Raw genomic sequence first — 6,895 nt, 5'->3', positions numbered from 1 at the left:
CTGTCGGTTCTCGATCATGTCGGAATAGAATCCAGTGATTCTTTTGCGTCTGTCACTAACGCCCCACAATCGCGAGTTTGAAGCTCGTCACAGACATTCAATCCCTGAATCCTACTCAGAATACCACAGACAAGGTTTAGACCTTCCGGATTCTCAAGAATGGCCGCCAATGGATTCTAGCTTATACCACGAAGATTCTGATTAAGGAATCCAAGAGATATCCACCCAATCTAAGGTAGAACGGAGGTGGCTGTCAGGCACACGTTCATAGGTGAGAATGATGATGAGTGTCACGGATCATCACATTCATCAAGTTGAGGAACAAGTGATATCTTAGAACAAGAATAAGCTGAATTGAATAGAAGAACAATAGTAATATAACAAGGTCTAGGCATGGCCGAATGGCCAGCCTCCCAAAGAGGGTTCAATCATAAAAACATGATCAAAAGATGATCCGAAGATTGAAAGATTCTTCAAATACAATAGCAAAAGGTCCTATTTATAGAGAACTAGTAGCCTAGGGTTTACAGACATGAGTAAATGACGTAAAAATCTACTTCTGGGCCCACTTGGTGTGTGCTTGGGCTGAGCATTGAAGCTTCCATGTGTAGAGACTTTTCTTGGAGTTAAACGCCAGCTTTTGTGCCAGTTTGGGCGTTTAACTCCCACTTTTGTGCCAGTTCCGGCGTTTAACGCCGGGAATTCTGAAGCTGACTTGGAACGCCTGTTTGGGCCATCAAATCTCGGGCAAAGTATAAACTATTAAATATTGCTGGAAAGCCCTAGATGTCTACTTTCTAACGCAATTGAAAGCGCGCCAATTGGGCTTTTGTAGCTCCAGAAAATCCACTTCAAGTACAGGGAGGTCAGAATCCAACAGCATCTGCAGCCCTTTTCAGCCTCTGAATCAGATTTTTGCTCAGGTCCATCAATTTCAGCCAGATAATACCTGAAATCATAGAAAAACACACAAACTCATAGTAAAGTCCAGAAAAGTAAATTTTAAATAAAAACTAATAAGAATATAATAAAAACTAACTAAAACATACTAAAAGCATACTAAAAACAATGCCAAAAAGCGTATAAATTATCCGCTCATCATAGATCATACTAAAAACTACCTAAAAATAATGCCAAAAAGCGTATAAATTATCCGCTTATCACTTGTCCTCTTCAATGAGGATGTCTCCTTTTATGACAACTCTAGCTAAGTTGCATAGATGGCAAATGAGATGAGGAAAAGCTAGCCTTGCCAAGGTGGAGGGCTTTTCGGCTACTTTGTAGAGTTCTAGAGAGATGACTTCATGAACTTCTACTTCCTCTCCAATCATGATGCTATGGATCATGATGGCCCGATCCACAGTTACTTTGGATCGGTTGCAAGTGGGGATGATGGAGCGTTGGATGAACTCCAACTATCCTCTAGCCACAGGCTTAAGGTCTAGTCTTCTCAATTGAATCGGCTTGCCTTTTGAGTCTCTTTTCCATTGAGCTCCTTCCACACATATGTCCATGAGGACTTGGTCCAACCTTTGATCAAAGTTGACCCTTCTAGTGTAGGGGCGTGTGTCTTCTTGCATCATAGGCAAGTTGAACGCCAACCTTACGTTCTCCGGATTGAAATCTAAGCATTTCCCCCGAACCATTGTAAGCCAATTCCTTGGGTTTGGGTTCATGCTTTGATTATGGTTCCTAGTGATTCATGCGTTTGCATAGAACTCTTGAACCGTTAAGATTCCGACTTTTTGAATGGGATTGGAGAGAACTTCCCATCCTCTTCTTCTAATCTCTTGTCGGATCTCTGAATATTCGCCCTTTTTGAGCTTAACAGGGACCTCAGGGATCACCTTTTTCTTGGCCACAACTTCATAGAAGTGGTCTTGATGGGCTTTTGAGATGAATCTCTCCATCTCCCATGACTCAGAGGTGGAAGCAATTGCCTTCCCTTTCCTCTTTCTTGAGCTTTCTCTGGCCTTAGGTTCCATCAATGGTTATGGAAAAACAAAAAAGCTATGCTTTTACCACACCAAACTTAGAATGTTGCTCGCCCTTGAGCAAAAGAAGAAAGAATAGAAGAAGAAGAAGAAGAAGATATGGAGGAGAGGGAGAGAGGTGTGGGTTTCGGCCAAGGGGGAGAAGAGAGGGTAGTGTTGTATGAAAATGAAGAAGGATGGAGGGGTTTATATAGTGGAAGGAGAGGGGTTTGGCTTCAGTCATTTAGGGTGGGTTTGGGTGGGAAAGAAATTTTGAATTTGAAGGTAGGTAGGGTTTATGGGGAAGAGTGGATGGATGTGATTGGTGAAGGGGTAATGGGGAAGAGAGATTAGGGTGATTGGTGAAGGGTATAGTGGTATTGGATTGTGTGAAGAAGAGAGAAGTGGGGTAGGTGGGGATCCTGTGGGGTCCACAGATCCTGAGGTGATCCTGTGGGATCCACAGATCTTGAGGTGTCAAGGATTTCTTATCCCTGCATCTTTTAGGCGTGTAAAACGCCCTCTGTATGCAATCCTGGCATTTAACGCCAGACTACAGCTTGTTTCTAGCATTAAACACCCAAATGTAGCCTATTTCTGGCGTTAAACGCCAGCTTGGTGCTTGTTTCTGGCGTTAAACGCTAGACAGATGCTTGTTTCTGGCGTTTAAACGCCAGACAGCTCTTCCCCCAGGGTGTTCTTTTTCTTTTGCTGTTTTTTATTCTGTTTTTAATTTTTGTAATTGTTTTGTGACTCCACATGATCATAAACCTAATAAAACATAAAAGAACAATAGAAATATAGATAAATAAAAATTGGGTTGCCTTAGTCAAAAATTTTTAAAATAAGTTGTTTCTTGTTAGTCAAGTCAAGATTTCAATTTTAAAAATCTTATCTTTTCAAAACTTTTTCAAAAATCAAATCTTTTTCATTTTTCTTTTGTAACCTTATTTCTATATTTTTTTTTCAAAATCAATTTCAAAAATCTTTTCTAACTCCTTATCTTTTCAAAATTGATTTTCAAATCTTTTTCAACTAACTAATTGACTTTTTGTTTGTTTTACTATTTCTTATATTTTTCAAAATCACATAAGTAATTTCCTCTCTCTAATTTTCGAAAATCACCTCCATCATTTTCCAAAAATCTTTTTGTTTAACTAATTGTTTTAAATTTTAATTTTATTCCTTTTTATAAATTCGAATTTTAACTTTAATTTAAAATAAAAACAAAAATATTTTTCTTTTATTTTAGTTAATTTTCGAAAACACCTCTCTCTCATCTTCTTCTATTTATTTATTTATCTACTAACACTTCTCTTCTACTCAAAATTCGAACCCTCTTCTCCCCTCTACCTGTGTTTGGATTTTTTTCTTATTTTCTTCTACTCACATAAAGGAATCTCTCTACTGTGGTAAAGAGGATCCCTATTATTATTTTTTGTTCCCTTCTTTTTCATATGAGCAGGAGCAAGGACAAGAACATTCTTGTTGAAGCAGATCCTGAACCTGAAAGGACTTTGAAGAAGAAACTAAGAGAAGCAAAAATACAAACAATCCAGATAAAACCTTACAAAAATTTTCGAAAAAGAAGAGGAGATGGTAGCCGAAAATAATGACAACAACAATAATGCAAGGAGGATGCTTGGTGATTATACTACACCTACTTCCAATTTTTATGGAAGAAGCATCTTAATCCCTACCATTGGAGCAAACAATTTTGAGCTGAAGCCTCAACTAGTTGCTCTAATGCAATAGAACTGCAAGTTTTATGGACTTCCAACAAAAGATCCCTATCAGTTTTTAACTAAGTTCTTGCAGATCTGTGATACTGTTAAGACTAATGGAGTAGATCCTAAAGTCTACAGGCTCATACTTTTTCCTTTTGCTGTAAGAGTTAGAGCTAGAACATGGTTGGACTCACAACCTAAAGATAGCCTGGACTCTTGGGATAAGCTGGTCACGGCTTTCTTGGCCAAGTTCTTTCCTCCTCAAAAGCTGAGCAAGCTTAGAGTAGATGTTCAGACCTTCAGGCAAAAAGATGGTGAATTCTTCTATGAAGCTTGGGAAAGATACAAGCAGTTGACCAAAAAGTGTCCTTCTGACATGCTTTCAGAGTGGACCATTTTGGATATATTCTATGATGGTCTATCTGAGTTCTCTAAGATGTCACTGGACCATTCTGCAGGTGGATCCATTCACCTAAAGAAAATGCCTGCTGAAGCTCAAGAACTCATTGACATGGTTACAAATAACCAATTCATGTACACCTCTGAGAGGAATCCTGTGAATAATGGGACACCTCAGAAGAAGGGAGTTCTTGAAATTGATGCTCTGAATGCCATACTGGCCCAGAACAAAATATTGACCCAACAAGTCAATATGATATCCCCGAGTCTGAATGGATTGCAAAATGCATCCAACAGTACTAAAGAAACATCTTCTGAAGATGAAGCTTATGATCTTGAGAACCCTGCAATGACAGAGGTGAATTACATGGGTGAAGCCTATGGAAACACCTATAATCCCTCATGGAGAAATCATCCAAATTTCTCATGGAAGGATCAACAAAAGCCTTAATAAGGCTTTAATAATGGTGGAAAAAATAGGTTTAGCAATAGCAAGCCTTTTCCATCATCTTCTCAGCAACAGACAGAGAATTCTGAGTAGAGCCCCTCTACCTTAGCAAACATAGTCTCTGATCTATCTAAGACCACTTTAAGTTTCATGAATGAAACAAGGTCCTCCATTAGAAACTTGGAGGCACATGTGGGTCAGCTGAGTAAGAAAATCACTGAAACTCCTCCTAGAACTCTCCCAAGCAATACAGAAGAGAATCCAAAAAGAGAGTGCAAGGCCATTCATATAATCAAAATGGCCGAATCCAAAGAGGAAGGGGAGGACGTGAATCCCAATGAGGAAGACCTCATTGGACGTCCTCTAGACAGAAAGGAGTTCCCTATTGCGGACCTAAAGGAATCTAAGGCTCATATAGAGACCATAGAGATTCCATTAAACTTCTTTCTGCCATTCATGAGCTCTGAGAACTATTCTTCCTCTGAAGAGGATGAAGATGTAACTGAAGAGCAAGTTGCTCAATATCTAGGAGCCATCAAGAAGCTGAATGCCAAGTTATTTGGTAATGAGACTTGGGAAGATGAACCTCTCTTGCTCATTAGTGAACTAAATACATGGGTTCAACAAACTTTACCTCAAAAGAAACAAGATCCTGGTAAATTCTTAATACCATGTACCATAGGCACCATGACGTTTGAGAAGGCTCTGTGTGACCTGGGGTCAAGTATAAATCTTATGCCACTCTTTGTAATGGAGAAACTGTGGATCTTTGAGGTACAAGCTGCAAGAATCTCATTAGAAATGGCAGACAAGTCAATAAAACAAGCTTATCGATTGGTAGAGGACGTGTTAGTGAAGGTTAAAGGCCTTTACATCCCTGCTGATTTCATAATCCTAGACACTGGGAAGGATGAGGATGAATGCATCATCCTTGGAAGACCCTTCCTAGCCACAGCAGGAGCTGTGATTGATGTTGATAGAGGAGAGCTATTCCTTCAATTGAATGGGGACAACCTTGTGTTTAAAGCTCAAAGATCTTCCTCTGCAACCATGGAGAGGAAGCATGAAAAGCTTCTCTCAATACAAAGTCAAACAAAGCCCCCAAAATAAAACTCTAAGTTTGGTGTTGTGAGGCCACAACCAAACTCTATGTTTGGTGTTGAACCCCCATATTCAAACTCTAAGTTTGGTGTTGGGAGGTCTCAACAATGATCTGAACATTTGTGAAGCTCCATGAGAGCTCACTGTCAAGCTATTGACATTAAAGAAGCGCTTATTGGGAGGCAACCCAATTTTTATTTATCTATATTTCTATTGTTCTTTTATGTTTTATTAGGTTTATGATCATGTAGAGTCACAAAACAATTACAAAAATTAAAAACAGAATAAAAAAAGCAGAAGAAAAAGCACACCCTGGAGGAAAAGTTGTCTGGCATTTAAACGCCATAAACAAGCATCTGTCTGGCGTTTAACGCCAGAAATAATCACCAAGCTGGCGTTTAACGCCAGAAACAAGCATCAAGCTGGCGTTAAACGCCGGAAACAGGCTACATTTGGGCGTTTAATGCCAGAAACAAGCTGCAGTCTGGCGTTAAATGCCAAGATTGCATACAGAGGGCATTTTACACGCCTAAAAGATGCAGGGATGAGAAATCCTTGACACCTCAAGATCTGTGAACCCCACAAGATCACTGGTGCACGAAATTGTGATCATCAATGGCGCCATCAACATGGTACGCTCAATTGCAATCTCAACTCTTTATCACAACTTCGCACCACTAACCAGCAAGTGCACTGGGTCGTCCAAGTAATAAACCTTACGCGAGTAAGGGTCGATCCAACGGAGATTGTTGGTATGAAGCAAGCTATGGTCACCTTGTAAATCTTAGTCAGGCAGATTCAAATGGTTATGGATGATATACGAATAAGGCATAAAGATAGAGATACTTATGTAATTCATTGGTGAGAACTTCAGATAAGCGTATGGAGATGCTTTGTCCCTTCCGTCTCTCTGCTTTCCTACTGTCTTCATCCAATCCTTCTTACTCCTTTCCATGGCAAGCTGTATGTTGGGCATCACCGTTGTCAGTGGCTACAATCCCGTCCTCTCAGTGAAAATGTTCAACGCATCCTGTCACGGCACGGCTAATCATCTGTCGCTTCTCAATCAGGTTGGAATAGAATCCAGTGATTCTTTTGCGTCTGTCACTACGCCCAGCCTTCAGGAGTTTGAAGCTCGTCACAGTCATTCAATCTTTGAATCCTACTCAGAATACCACAGACAAGGTTTAGACCTTCCGGATTCTCTTGAATGCCGCCATCAATTCTAGCTTATACAACGAAGATTC

General features: G+C 39.9%; 1 non-coding gene across 1 annotated transcript; it reads right to left on the bottom strand.

Annotated features, from left to right (window-relative positions):
• Positions 1–3,974: 3,974 nt before the first annotated feature.
• LOC127741944 (small nucleolar RNA R71) lies at positions 3,975–4,082 on the bottom strand. The gene has a single exon (XR_008003131.1). It is a non-coding gene; the product is annotated as a small nucleolar RNA R71 (small nucleolar RNA).
• Positions 4,083–6,895: the final 2,813 nt, after the last annotated feature.

This window comes from Arachis duranensis, chromosome 9 (genome assembly GCF_000817695.3).
Source record: "Arachis duranensis cultivar V14167 chromosome 9, aradu.V14167.gnm2.J7QH, whole genome shotgun sequence".
In the NCBI taxonomy this organism is placed as follows: domain Eukaryota; kingdom Viridiplantae; phylum Streptophyta; class Magnoliopsida; order Fabales; family Fabaceae; genus Arachis; species Arachis duranensis.
The sequence above is the reverse complement of the archived record's forward strand: the minus strand, read 5'-3'. Positions and strand labels throughout refer to the sequence as shown.